At 43.6% G+C, this 15,649-nt stretch overlaps 1 protein-coding gene across 2 annotated transcripts in view; it reads right to left on the reverse strand.

The window, feature by feature from the left end:
* The window catches only part of LOC121563514 (SET-binding protein-like), a 75,797-nt gene extending 73,766 nt beyond the window's left edge, over positions 1–2,031 (reverse strand). Inside the window, exon 1 of one of the 2 annotated variants that reach the window (XM_045226947.1) lies at positions 1,684–2,031. The gene's annotated coding sequence lies outside the window, so the exon portion shown is untranslated. Of the gene's footprint in view, positions 1–1,354 lie in introns of both variants that reach the window. The other variant, XM_045226946.1, reaches the window with a different exon arrangement.
* Between the last annotated feature and the right edge of the window lie 13,618 nt (positions 2,032–15,649).

Here is a 15,649-nt window from a genome sequence, read left to right on the forward strand (position 1 = left end):
ATGGGGCCGGCCTGTAACTGGTTTCTTGAAGTAAGCTCAAAGCATACCTGCCCTGACCCTGACACTAATGTGGAGCGCTCTATTTGACAGTCCTGTTTCAACTGCTATGGTAACAGCGGACAATACCTTTGGGTACGCTGAACAACTCCACAGTTAGTAACTACCTGGCTGTTACCAAATGGTAAACAGTGGTGCTCGTTTCAATGAATCGCAAAGACACTGGAAAGTAATTTGTTATTAAGAAATAATTAATAAATTACTACTTTGCTCTTATATCTTGCCAAGTAAATACCTGGTAAATAGTGGACTGTAACTCCATCCTGAGATTAGATCATCGCCATTTGTGACACAGACTGGTGATGCAGTGATCTGCTTGCGTTGGCTTTCTCTCACACATACCAGCAGGGTTTCACACACCCTAGGGGAGGGTGGAAGTGTCCTTATAGGCTACAACACCATGGGACCTTCTCAGAAGGTTTAGACCTCTTGGTGTAATGGGTTGTTTTATACACTCTCAAAGTATGACAGAAATATCATATGCTCTCATATTGTATTTTACAGTGATTTCATCAATCTACAGTTGACTTGCCTTTAGGATGCGTGTATAACCCTTCACACCACCACCCACACTTGGACCATAAATAGGCTTACGCTACAACTCCTAGAACATCTCATCAGAAGTCTGGACTCCTTTAATGGCACAGGACGCAATGCACTTGGCAAAGGGTTACTGGTTCAAAACCTGGCCTAGACCAGTGGTCAGAGGGTTATATCTATGCCTTCCACCTGCTCCACAACACAGACACACACACACACACACACACACACACACACACACACACACACACACAGTATTACCATAGTTACAACCAGTCACCAATCCATGCCCCTCTCCTTGGTGCTGTTGACCGACCATGCTGTGATATCCCGCTGCTAAAACAATCCAGTCGGCTATGAAGGAAACATATTTGCTAAAATGTACTTGTAGGCTATGCTCCAAGTGTAAGCACTAGTAGGCTGCTGTGCCTAATCGTGGTAGCAGATACATATCTATGGCTAGACAGAGATTCCTCCAATGCTTTTCTGGTGTATAATCCTGGATGGGAGAACATCCACCTACTAGGCTACAGAGAAACATTGTAGCAGGTAGTTTAGTTACATGTTTGATACATTTGACAGTAAAAACAAGCTACACATTAAAAGTTTATTTGGATATGTGTCCTCTTTTTTAAACTACAGCCAATCGCAAATAAATCTCATAAATAGGCCTACATATAATCATGTTCAATTCACATTTAGACTGCAAGAATTCAAGTTGGTTAGTAATGATGGTCAACTAGGCTAGCCTACTTACCCATGTCCAATGTTTTCGAACACTCGAGTCTATCGTGTAAATATGTTATCAAGATAATTTAAAATCCATGTAGTCACATGTACTGAACCTGCCGTCTGCACTGACAGCGTCCTGGATAGCTGTCAAATGGAGCAAGAATATTTTTTATAGAAAGACCCGAGGAAAATGGCGTCAACACAACAGTGCGCTGAAAACAGCCCCCCCAAAATAATTATAGCCGATCTAATAATCAAATGAATATGTTCACAAAAATCGAAGATTTCCTTTTTCTGTGAAATATAGCGCGTAATACTAATAGGCTAAACTTTGCATGCGGGTAAACTACGCACATTCACACGTCCACTGCAGAGATCCCCTCGCCGTGTCCGTGACTGGTCAGTCTGCCAGCTGCATAGCGCTGCTTCCCTCTCAAATCAGTGTCTCGGGGGGAGGATCGGAGCAAACCGTTTTACTGCAGTGAAAATAACTAGCAGATTGTATCCGAGTAGCCTCCAACCCCACATCCAACGGTAACGTCACTGGAGAGATCGTGGTTACATGCGTAAAAATGGTAGTCGGTGTTGGTTGAGCAGAAGACTGGTGTTTTCGATCGTTTTCCCTCCCGGGTTAGCGGTGGGTCGGAATTAGGGGATGTTCTGTTCACTCGCTCTAGATCCGTGTGTGTTGGGACCGGTTGCCGTGACTGATAATGATCTCAGAGAGAGACAGGGCTGTAGACGCAGCTCGCGCTCTGATAGAGGAGAGGAGCGCAGTGTCGCCTCCAACTGGTAGCGGGTGGTAGACTAGCCGAGGCTACTACAGACACACAGGATATATCCCTCCCTGTTCGTTTTAACCTGTTTCATAACAGGACAGGAGATCACTGGTCAGTTCCAGGAGAGTTTCCTTTATTCACAAACCAACCTTCATTGTCTAATCAGTATGTGATGTCCTACCATGTCTGATGTTTATACATGTTATGTCAAATAGTGTCACACACACTGTATAGGCTACACAGTTATTTTAATGAGCCAGTCATATTATTATTCTGAAGGCATCCTCCTCTGTTTCAGAATTGGGGCAACATCAAACTGGATTTATTTTATCATGCATAAACACTGCATTGTGTGTCTGTGTTATATTTCATGCATAAACAACAGTATGTGCATCCTGTGCTTCTAGGAGAATATAATATATTTACAGAGAAAACATAGAGCTGAATAATGATAAAGACAGAAAGTAGGTTAGCAGCATCCACTGCAGAACAACTGGACAGTGCGTTTGCATATTGGTGTGTGTTTTTGCTGTCAGGATAGCATTGCAACCAGTGCTGATATTTCTATGAATGCACACATTTATGCTGCATTAGTTGAAAGGATTATTGGTGTTTCTCTTTCATGGTCGTTATAAGCTATAGGGACAGTTGCTCACATAGTGGGATGCTCTCTGTGTACAGTTATTCAATGCGAAACACATCCTGCAAGTTGGCTCTGACCTATGGAAAACATCCTCTAACATTAACTAACATGCAAATGATTAATGACCTTTTCCTCCCTTGCTCAGTGTCACTATATCTCAAACTAAATTTGTCAAATCAAATTTTATTTGTCACCTGTGCCGAATGCAACAGGTGTATAATAATAATAATATGCCATTTAGCAGACGCTTTTATCCAAAGCGACTTACAGTCATGCGTGCATACATTTATTTTTATTTTTTTTTGTGTATGGGTGGTCCCGGGGATCGAACCCACTACCTTGGTGTTACAAGCGCCGTGCTCTACCAGCTGAGCTACAGAGGACTAAGGTGTAGACCTTATGCTTACTTAACCAACAATGCAGTTCACAAAATAGAGCTAATACAATATTTACTAAATAAACTAAAGTATAAAATGAAAAGTAACACAATAAAATAACAATAACAAGGCTATATACATGGGGTACCGGTACCGAGTCAATGTGCGGGGGTACAGGTTAGTCAAGGTAATTTATACATGTAGGTAGGGGTAAAGTGACTATGCATAGATAATAAACAGTGAGTAGCAGCAGTGTAAAAACAAACGGGGGGGGTGTAAATAGTCCGGGTGGCCATTTGATTAATTGTTCAGCAGTATTATGGCTTGGGGGTAGAAGCTGTTAAGGAGCCTTTTGGTCCAAGACTTGGCGCTCCGGTACCGCTTGCTGTGCGGTAGCAGAGAACAGTCTATGACTTGGGTGACTGGAGTCTTTGACAATTTTCTGGGCCTTCCTCTGACACCGCCTAGTATATAGGTCCTGGATGTCAGGAAGCTTGGCCCCAGTGATGTACTGGGCCGTACGCACTACCTCTGTAGCACCTTACGGTCAGATGCCGAGCAGTTGCCATACCAGGCGGTGAAGCAACCGGTCAGGATGCTCTCGATGGTGCAGCTGTAGAACCTTTTGAGGATCTGAGGACCCATGCCACATCTTTTTAGTCTCCTGAGGGGGAAAAGGTGTTGTCGTGCCCTCTTCACAACTGTCTTGGTGTGTTTGGACCATGATGGTTTGTTGGTGATGTGGACACCAAGGAACTTGAAACTCTCGACCCGCTCCACTTCAGCCCTGTCGATGTTAATGGGGGCCTGTTCGGCCCTCCTTTTCCTATAGTCCACGATCAGCTCCTTTGTCTTGCTCCCATTGAGGGAGAGGTTATTGTCCTGGCACCAAACTGCCAGGTCTCTGACCTCTTCCCTATAGGCTGTCTCATCGTTGTCGATGATCAGGCCTAACACGGTTGTGTCGTCAGCAAACTTAATGATGTTGTTGGAGTCATGCTTGGCCATGCAGTCGTGGGTGAACAGGGAGTACAGGAGGGGACTAAGCACGCACCCCTGAAGGGCCCCAGTGTTGAGGATCAGCGTGGCAGATGTGTTGTTGCCTACCCTTACCACCTGGTGGCGGCCCGTCAGGAAGTCCAGGATCCAGTTGCAGAGGGAGATGTTTAGTCCCAGTGTCCTTAGCTTAGTGATGAGCTTTGTGGGCACTATGGTGTTGAACGCTGAGCTGTAGTCAATGAACAGCATTCTCACATAGGTGTTCCTTTTGTCCAGGTGGGAAAGGGGAGTGTGGAGTGCGATTGAGATTGCGTCATCTGTGGATCTGTTGGGGAGGTGTGCGAATTGGAGTGGGTCTAGGATTTCCGGGATGTTGGTGTTGATGTGAGCCATGACCAGCCTTTCAAATCACTTCATGGCTACCGACGTGAGTGCTATGGGGCGGTAGTCATTTAGGCAGGTTACCTTCGCTTTCTTGGCACAGGGACTATGGTGGTTTGCTTGAAACATGTAGGTATTACAGACTCGGTCAGGGAGGGGTTTAAAATGTCAGTGAAGACACTTGCCAGTTGGTCCACGCATGCTCTGAGTACACGTCCTGGTAATCCGTCTGGCCCCGTGGCCTTGTGAATGAATGTTGACCTGTTTAATGGTCTTGCTCACATCGGCTATGGAGAGTGTGATCACACATTCGTCCGGAACAGCTGGTGCTCTCATGCATGCTTCAGTTTTGCTTGCCTCGAAGCGAGCATAAAATACATTGAACTCATCTGGTAGGCTTGCGTCACTGGGCAGCTCGCAGCTGGGTTTCCCTTTTGACCCCCCATTTGTAGTCCCCATTTGTAGTCCGTAATAGTTTGCTTCTGGTTGGGATATGTACGTACGGTCACTGTGGGGACAACGTTGTCGATGCACTTATTGATGAAGCCGGTGACTGAGGTGGTATACTCATCAATGCCATTGGATGAATCCCGGAACATATTCCAGTCTGTGCTAGCAAAACAGTCCTGTAGCATAGCATCCGCGTCATCTGACCACTGGTACATCCTGCTCTAGTTTTTACTTGTAAGCAGGAATCAGGAGGATATAATTATGGTCAGATTTTCCAAATGGAGGGCGAGGGAGAGCTTTGTATGCATCTCTGTGTGTGGAGTAAAGGTGGTCTAGAGTTTTTTTCCCTTTTGCACATGTGACATGCTGGTAGAAATGAGGTAATTTAAGTTTGCCTGCATTAAAGTCCCCAGCCACTAGGAGCGCCGCTTCTGGATGAGCATTTTATTGTTTGCTTATGGCCTTATACAGCTCGTTGAGTGCGGTCTTAGTGCTGGCATCGGTTTGTGGTGGTAAATAGATGGCTACGAATAATATAGATGAAAACTCTCTTGGTAGATAGTGTAGTCTACAGCTTATCATGAGGTACTCTACCTCAGGCGAGCAATACATTAAGACTTCTTTAATATTAGACATCGCGCACCAGCTGTTATTGACAAATAGACACACACCCCCACCCCTCGTCTTACCAGACGTAGCTACTCTGTCCTGTCGATGCACGGAAAACCCAGCCAGCTCTATATTATCCGTGTCGTCGTTCAGCCACGACTCAGTGAAACATAAGATATTACAGTTTTTAATGTCCTGTTGGTAGGATAGTCTCGATCGTAGATCATCCAGTTTTTTACCAGTTTACCCAGTCTCCGACAAATTCTCAAGGCACCCCGATCTCCGCCCCCTGTATTTCCGTCTTTTCTTCACGCGAATGATGGGGATTTGGGCCTGGTCTCTGGGAAGCAGTATATCCTTCACGTCGGACTCATTAAATAAAAAATATTTGTCTAGTTCGAGGTGAGTAATCGCTGTTCTGATGTCCAGAAGCTCTTTTCGGTCATAAGAGACAGTAGCAGCAACATTATGTACAAAATAAGTTACAAACAATGCGAAAAGCTAACAAAATAGCACAGTTGGTTAGGAGCCCGTAAAACGGCAGCCATCCCCTCCGGCGCCAATCCCACCCTAGTCTGACAGACTGACTGTTTATGTGTGTGTGTTTGTGTTTTTGCATTCATTCCCTCTATAAATGTTTCATTGGCAGTGTTGTCATAACAATGCTAAAGCAGAACTGTTTATGGTCCATCATCAGCTAATTTCTCTGGTTATGGGTGTGGGGCCAGTATTATAGCGCTGATGTGTGTGTGTGTGTGTATGTGTATGTGTGAGGGTACAGACAGGCCTCTGAGAATAAGAGGTCAACAGCTGCTCCCTAGACAACCAATCAATGCACATTGTATGATTTTTACATACACACACCAGAACACCAACACACTGACACACACACAGTAGTATTTTGCTTTTGGATGCGTTACCATGGATACCAGATACTGGCATATCCAAGGGGAACCGTTTCCATCTTAAACTGTAAATACTGAATTACTATTGGGTAGGTAGAGACAGAGAGGATTGAGGCTTTTTAATTCATTTCCAAATGTACATCTAAGTGGTGCATAGTCATGTTTATTTGGTCCATCCATCATGTTTGTTTCAAGTGTTACCATTGTATTTCCTGAGCATGGTATACCTTTACATAGCTTGAATGTGTGTTTTATTGATTATTGTGAACCAGTTGGACAATAGATGTCTGTAGATGTATCTACAGTACTTGTCATTGTCAGACTGACTAGTGAGAGGCGCTGCAATTCTTCCCGCTTACTCACTACTCAAACTGACACTCTGAGGATGAATCACCACACAAACACACACACACACACACACACACACACACTCTATGGACTCTACAAATAACTCCACAGAGCCAAGGACTGCCTGTGTATCTCCCTCCCCTGTCTCTCCATCCTCTAGAGTATAACATGGTATTAAATGTCTGTATCCTCAGGCCAGATCTATAGGAGATGAAAGTGAATCTTATTCTAAACCACTTTACCAAACGCTTCAGCTTTTATGTGGAAACAGCCAACGCTCCTCTGTGGTTGCAGAGAGAGAGAGAAAGAGAGGAAGGGGGGAGAGAGCAAGGATCAAGGCACCATCTGATTTCATCAAGCCCATTTCATTTACATTTTTACATTTTAGTCATTTAGCAGACGCTCTTATCCAGAGCGACTTACAGGAGCAATTAGGGTTAAGTGCCTTGCTCAAGGGCACAGACAGTTTTTCACCTAGTCGGCTCGGGGATTAGAACCAGCGACCTTTCGGTTACTGGTACAACGCTCTTAACCACTAAGATACCTGCCGCCCTTATTCATTCATTTGGGATTGAGCTATTGCTTCATGTGGCTAATAGGACATGGATTCATCTCGACATTAGAAGACTGATTAGTCGGCCACCTCATGCAAATGTTTCAGATTTGTGTTCAATAAATACATAGATACAATGGCATACTAGAAACCGTTAGAGTTGATCGTATCTCTTACTGGCAGTGTTTCAAGGGCTGTGTCAGTGCATGTGTGCGTGCATGTGTGTGTGTGTGTGTTCTGGGGCTAGAGTGCGAAGCCACACGTTTATTTATCAAATTGACAGGAAGTAGGTGTTGTTCTGAGAGGAAGTTCTGAGACCACATCCTGCTGCATGCTGAGAGAACAACTTGTGACGGGACACCACAATCTACCTTGACTGTACAGAGGTGGCAAAAGTGTGAGTGTGTGTGTGTGTGTAATGTGGTCAGAGCATTCGGCCAAGAGCATAGCACCTGCAGATTTACCATGTTCTTCACACCACCACTCATAACAGTAGACTCTCTATTTCAAAGAATGGCAGAAACATAACACCGCTGGTCAAAAACCTCAACATCTTTACAAGATACAACTCACGTGTCTGAGGTGATTTAGTCCACCTGCTGCTCTGTTCTTCACCTGTGAAATATGCTGGATGTGGTTTATGATGTGTAACTGTCAGAGAGGTTTGTTTACTCATGATCAGGGTTGGGCCAGGTCAGTTCAGGTCAGTGAAGGGTCACATAGGGAACATCTTTACGGAGAACAAACCTGTTGTAGAGAACTGAGTTGACACCCATCCACTCCTCTCTCTCTCTTTCTAGCTGATACAGTACAGGGGAACTGTTGAGGTGATTAAATTCATTTCCTCTTTCTTCCACCTCCCCATTCTCTAAAGGTGATTTATTAACTTCACATATCAGAACTAGAACTAAACACCCACACACACATACACACAACACAGAAATCACCTACCTCGCCACATTCACAGCTGTAGAATAACAGGAAGCTATGGTGTCGTTTGAGGTGTGAAGGTTCTCTGAACTTATAATTCAGATATTACTCAGTCTAATTATAATTTACAGTTATATCTGGAGTTATGATTAGTATCTGTAGTTATGATTACAGTGTGTGTAAGTGTGTGTATACATACATACTAGGCTACAGTAGGCCCAGCATTGCTAACCGTTGCTTGGATCGTGTTATATCTGAAGTGGGTAAACCATGTAGTTACAATAATGAATCCTGAACAGGACGCCACAGTATGTTTATTGTAATGGGTTTGAGTGTGTGACGGGTGTAGTGTCACAGTTGTCTCCCTCACTCTGATGACAGGGAGTTATTATTGTGGTACCATGCGCTTGTGTTTCAGTCAGTCACGCACACACACACACAAACATACGCACGAACATGCCCACACAAACACACACGTCTCAATATCACACACAAATACACATACTAACAGTCTGACATGACAACCACACTAATGGCCACAGCCCATGAAAGGTTCATACAGAGAAAATATAAACATGATGATAATAACGTTATAGCAGTAAACACTGAGGGGGATGGGTGAATGATATCCTCTATTTGACGGACACAGCAGGGAGTCCAGACGGAGACTACTGAGACACATTCATGTCTTTGTTTTGGTGAAGCCAGCATTTGCTGTTGTTATTTGTTCCTGTTGTTTTGGTTTGTATTTACCTTTCAGACATCATTATCTGTCTCATTAGGCCGAGGGAGTGGCTGCTTTAGTCCCAGACAGAGAGATGAGTGTGTGTGTGTGTGTGTGTGTGTGTGTGTGTGTGTGTGTGTGTGTGTGTGTGTGTGTGTGTGTGTGTGTGTGTGTGTGTGTGTGTGTGTGTGTGTGTGTGTGTGTGTGTGTGTGTGTGTGTGTGTGTGTCTGATGGACTAAAAGATGTCTTTGTACTCTGTTTTTACCGTCTTTCTAAGAAAGGGACTGAATAAACACACACCTCCCTCATCTTATACAGTGATGGAAAGCCATTATGTATGAAAAATATTGCTAGGTTTGTAGATTCAAAGGACCATTACAAATAGAGAAAAACGTAGATGCTGTTATTAGGCCGGTAGTATCCACTACAGAATGTCTGTCCAGAACAATGAGGAGTCAGAATGTCCAGGTAAGGCGGTTTAATTGACAGGAAGGATCCACACACACACATAGCTGACACCACTCTGACATCAATGAATAACTGTAGATAGTGGTTCTACAACGGTAGAAATAGGCATATTATAATACACAATAATATGTAAAATACCGCAACTCACTGGCTGGAGGCGGAACTTACAAATGAAAGAGAATGTCTCTAATTGGTCAGAAACGTAGGGTGATTGACTGAGGAGCTGTCGTCAGGCATTCTAACTAAAGGCACAAACTAGGGGTGCATAGAGGTGCATTATTTTAAAAGCATAGGATACGGTTAATAACGTTATTTTACGTACCAGGAATTTTTTTACAGTCCCACAAAAATCGCAACAAAGCGCCTATGCAAAGCCCTTACTCTGTCACTCAGAAACTTATTCCAGCGTCTGCCTGCCAGCTGGAAATCTTTGCCAGTGGGCGTGTGTGTGTAGGCTACCTGCCCCTCCCCTCTGAAGCGTAGGTTACTGTAGCCTACTGATGACATTAGAAGCGTAATTCAGAAATTAGGGAGAGATGTTTAATTAGAGAAGAATGGATTGACATTTTAAATGCTGGTTAAGGATACTAGAGTTATCACGTTTCACATTGGATTTATTAACTACAAAAAGGTAAGATGTGTTTTTAATTATAGTGCTGCTCTGCACACACAAGCTTGTTAGCTATCTAGCTAGCGTTTGCTCTGGTCCAACGTTAAACCAACCCGGAAGTTCAAACACATTCAAAGTTCTTCCAAAGAAGCCACACCTCTGTAGGTATAATTCTGTGGGCCTAATTCAGATAATGCACGTCATAAGATGCCCAGCGCATCAAGGCAAGCTTCCTCCATCCTCTCTCACTCTCTCCTCACCCTCAAAATGTCACTTGCATCTCACACCCTGTTTGTCTTTCATTATGTTACGGCAAAATACAATTTGTTCTTAACGACTTTCCTATACAGAGTAAATCGCTCCACAACAAGCAGCTCTATCCACACTGATTGGTGAAGTAGTTTAATGTCGAGCTAAATGTACAGAAAAATACACTACCGTAAAAAAGTTTGGGGTCACTTGTTTTCGGAAGAAAAGCAATTTTTTTGTCCATTAAAATAACATCAAATTGATCAGAAATACAGTGTAGACATTGTTAATGTTGTAAATGGCTATTTTATGGAATTTCTACATAGGCATACGGAGGCCCATTATCAGCAACCATCAGTCCTGTGTTCCAATGGCACCTTGTGTTTGCTAATCCAAGTTTATCATTTTAAAAGGCTAATTTATCATTAGAAAACCCTTTTGCAATTATGTTAGCTGAAAACTGTTGTGCTGATTAAAGGAGAAATAAAACTGGCCTTCTTGAGACTAGTTGAGTATCTGGAGCATCAGCAATTGTAGGTTCGATTACAGAATCAAAATGGCCAGAAACAAATAACTTTCTTCTGAAACTCGTCAGTCTATTCTTGTTCTGAGAAATTAAGGATACTCCATGCGAGAAATTGGCAAAAAAATTAAGATCTTGTATGACGCTGTGTACTTCTCCCTTCACAGAACAGTGCAAACTGGCTCTAACCAGAATTGAAAGAGGAGTGGGAGGCCACGGTGCACAACTGAGCAAGAGGACAAATACATTAGAGTGTCTAGTTTGAGAAACAGACACCTCACAGGTCCTCAACTGGCAGCTTCATTAAATAGTACCCGCAAAACACAAGTCTCAACGTCCACAGTGAAGAGGCGACTCAGGGATGCTGACCTTCTAGGCACAGTTGCAAAGAAAAAGCCATATCTCAGACTGGCCAATAAAAAGAAAAGATTAAGATGGGCAAAAGAACACAGACACTGGACAGAGGAAGATTGGAAAAAAGTGTTATGGACAGACAAATCGAAGTTTGAGGTGTTCGGATCACAAAGAAGAACATTTGTGAAACGCAGACCAAATGAAAAGATGCTGGAGGAGTGCTTGATGCCATCTGTCAAGCATGGTGGAGGCAATGTGATAGTCTGGGGGTGCTTTGGTGGTAGTACATTGGGAGATTTGTACAGGGTAAAAGGGATCTTGTAGGAAGGCTATCACTCCCATTTTGCAACGCCATGCCATACCCTGTGGATGGCGCTTGATTGGATCCAATTTCAATATATTTCGAGGTTTAAAAAGAAACAGAAAGGAACAATATGAACCGGTACTTCTTTGGATTAGAAGCGGTGAGGAACTTTATTTTGCTGGTTGGAATAGTTTAATGGAACTAAACAAATATTTTCCAACCCCTAATAGATACATACCATACCTGACTGTGGCCGTTTTTACAGCCGCCCCCAAATGTGTTGTACAAATTTGCACTAAATTGCAAGGGCAGGTAGTCACGCCCACATGGTTTTTCAGTGGCACTTAACTACTGTATTTGGAACTGGAACCACTGTACAAAGAGTCCTCGTTGTGTCAGAATAGGGACGCCAAGCATATCTCCACCCAACTGCACAGACGTACAGAACGTACAGAAGTGGAAAGTTGTACATCCTGATGTAAACTATAGGCTGATCTGCTCCTACTTCTATGGATTATTTTGTATATGTTATCTGTAAATAGTTCACTAAAGTGTTCTGCATCGTACTGGCCGTCTACTTTTCTTTCTTGTTCTACACAAATACCACCAAGACCTCCAGTGGTGTCAGGTTACATACTGACTACTGCTGGGCCACTGTCCATCAGTTCACCTTAGCTTATAAGAGAATTAACATTGCAGTCCTGAGGGACTGGTGGAGGAGGCACTCCACTTTACACGACTACAGGATATGATTACAGATTTGTTGGAGAGTTATAAAGCAATAATATAATAATATCCTAATAGAGTGGAATATTCCACAGCTAATCTTTTCATATGTAATAACTGATAACTAATTATGAGAAGATATTAAACATAATGAAACTGTTTGAACCTCAGAACAGCTGCCAGCTTCTAAGAAATACAAACAAAATGTTAAAATACAATAGCTATTTATGCATTAAAACGTCAGTCTGTTCAGCTGGGTGGCAACTGGGTCGAATCAAGAGCCGATTCAGTAATGTCTGTTGTCCCCTTCTGAAATTGGACAGTTTGATGAGCTGTGTCTGTGTCTGATCCCTCTTCTCTGTGTCTGGGGGCATAGTGTCCATCAACAGGGCACGGATATCATCAGCCTGAGGAAGGAGTAGGATGTGGTCAGACGGAGAGTTACTGGGTGGTAAGGGGTTTCCCTAGCCATGTGTATCAAAATATATTGAATGTGAGCAGACTACGTAATTGTAAGTCAGACACAGTTGTGCAACTAGAAAAATATAACACATGTATATATTCACTGTCTAGCATTTTGAGCAAAAAACATGAGAGCTCTCTTGTTTATGTTGAGAATTATCAGAGAAAACTGATGGTAACACTTCATTTTATAAAGAGAAATTGGTGTGCTCAGCTCAAATGTTTGTAGTTGTCACGTTCGTCGTGTAAAGGACTGGACCAAGGTGCAGCGTGGTATGCGTACATAGTCGTTTATTATATAAACACCGACAAAATAACAAAATCCAACAGAACGTGAAGTTCAAAAGGATAAACATCCAACAAGCCAAACTGAAACAAGATCCCACAACATAGGTAGGCAAAATGGCTACCTAAGTATGATCCCCAATCAGAGACAACGATCGACAGCTGCCTCTGATTGGGAACCACACCCGGCCAACATAGACATAGATAACCTAGATCTACACATAGATATTCACACCCTGACCAAACCAACTATGTCAGGGCGTGACAGTAGTCCCCAATAATGTTTGGGTGCCGTGTTCAAAAGGCATATACTGGAAGAAAGGAAAAACCCGCACTCACTGAAATATTCTTTCCGTTTTAATGTCTTATTTCTTTGCAGTAAAGGTCAAAACAAACATGCATTTTGGCGTCAGCCTTCGTCAGCATTTGGAGAACAATAGACGTCACATTGTAGTACTGCTTCATTCTTTTTTAACAATCATTATTTATATTCATTATGTACATACTGTACATTATTTACATACATTTTCAACTGTTTTCCACAAGAGCTTAAAAATATAAATAATAATAAACAAAGAACAGGAGTTCTTCATTAAGGCTTCTCTGTTTGTAAGGCATGGATATAATATGCCTCTCTCTGTAACAGCAATGTTTCTCTATCACCTCCTCTCAGAAGCAGTACTAAAGTGTGATGTCATCTACAAATATGGGTGGATGTCTACTGTTCTCCAAACGCTGCCCAAGGTTGCTGCCAAAATGCGTCTGTTTGTTTTTACCTCTGCTGCTAAAAAAGTAGAGCAGTAGAGCACACAGCTGAGTATAGCCCTTCTGAGCCGCCTCGTGGAGATGGTTGAAGGCCCACTTGTCTGTGGCTTTCACACACATGTTGAACTTGATCAGGAAGGCTGCAATGACCACGTGCTGGTCTATTGTCTTCAAGATGTCCATTGTTCCTGTACCCAAGAAAGCAAAGGTAATTGAACTAAATGACTATCGTCCCGTAGCACTCATTTCTGTCATCATGAAGTGCTTTGAGAGGCTAGTTAAGGATCATATCACCTCCACCTTACCCGACACCCTAGATCAACTACAATTTGCATACCTCCCCAACAGATCCACGGATGACAGAATGACATTGCACTGCACACTGCCCTCCCATCTGGACAACAGGAATGCCTATGTAGGAATGCTGTTCATCGACAACAGCTCAGCTCTATTTGGGCACCGATGATGTGGACGTCGATTAAGGCAGCCCCCCGCACCTCTCTGATTCAGAGGGGTTGGGTTAAATCCAGAAAACACATTTTGGTTGAATGCATTCAGGTATCCCCTTTCCCCCTTTCCCATAGTCCCCTCCAAGCTCATCACTAAGCTTGGGGCCCTGGGTCTGAACCCCGCCCTGTGCAACTGGGTCCTGGACTTCCTGATGGGCCGACCCCAGGGGGTGAAGGTAGACAACAACACCTCCGCCACGCTGATCCTTAACACGTGGGCCCCCACAAGGGTGCGTGCTCAGCCCCCTCCTGTACTCCATGTTCACCCATGACTACATGGCTCAATCATCAAGTTTCTGATGACACAATAGTGGTAGGCCTGATTACCAACAACGACGAGACAGACTACAGGGAGGAGGTCCTAGCAGAGATGTGCCAGGAAAATAATCAACATCAACAAAATGAAGGAGCTGATCATGGACTTCAGGAGACAGCAGAGAGAGCATGCCCCCATCCACATCAACGGGTCTGCAGTGGAGAGGGTGAAAAGCTTCAAGTTCCTCAGCGTGCACATCACTGATAACCTGAAATGGTCCATCCACACAGACAGTGTGGTAAAGAAGGCGCAACGGCACCTCTTCAACCTCAGGAGGCTGAAGAAATTTGGCTTGGCCCCTCACGAACCTCTACAGATTCACCACTGAGAGCATCCTGTTGGGCTGTATCACCACCTGGTATGGCAATTGCTCTGTCCGCAACTGCAGGGCTCTCCAGAGGGTGGTGCGGTCAGCCCAACGCATCCCCGGGGGCACACTGCCTGCACTCCATGACATCTACAGCACCCGGTGTCACAGGAAGGCCAAGAATATAATCAAGGAACTCAGCCGCCTGAGCGACAGCCTGTTCACCCCACTACCATCTAGAAGGCGGAGACAGTACAGGTGCATCAAAGCTGGGACCGAGAGACTGAAAAACAGCTTCTATCTCCAGACCATCAGACTGTTAAATAGTCACCAATAGTCTGCCCAGTTCCCTGCCCTGAATTTAGCGACTGTTACTGTACACACCTTTCCTTTTCATATACTGTCCATACTGTCTATACACACCATTATATACTGTCCATACTGTCTATACACACCATGATATACTGTCCATACTGTCTATACACACCATGATATACTGTCCATACTGTCTATACACACCATTATATACTGTCCATACTGTCTATACACACCATTATATACTGTCCATACTGTCTATACACACCATTATATACTGTCCATACTGTCTATACACACCATTATATACTGTCCATACTGTCTATACACACCATGATATACTGTCCATACTGTCTATACACACCATTATATACTGTCCATACTGTCTATACACACCATTATATACTGTGATGAAGCTGACTCAGTAG

This window comes from Coregonus clupeaformis, chromosome 18 (assembly GCF_020615455.1).
Source record: "Coregonus clupeaformis isolate EN_2021a chromosome 18, ASM2061545v1, whole genome shotgun sequence".
Taxonomy (NCBI): Eukaryota; Metazoa; Chordata; class Actinopteri; order Salmoniformes; family Salmonidae; genus Coregonus; species Coregonus clupeaformis.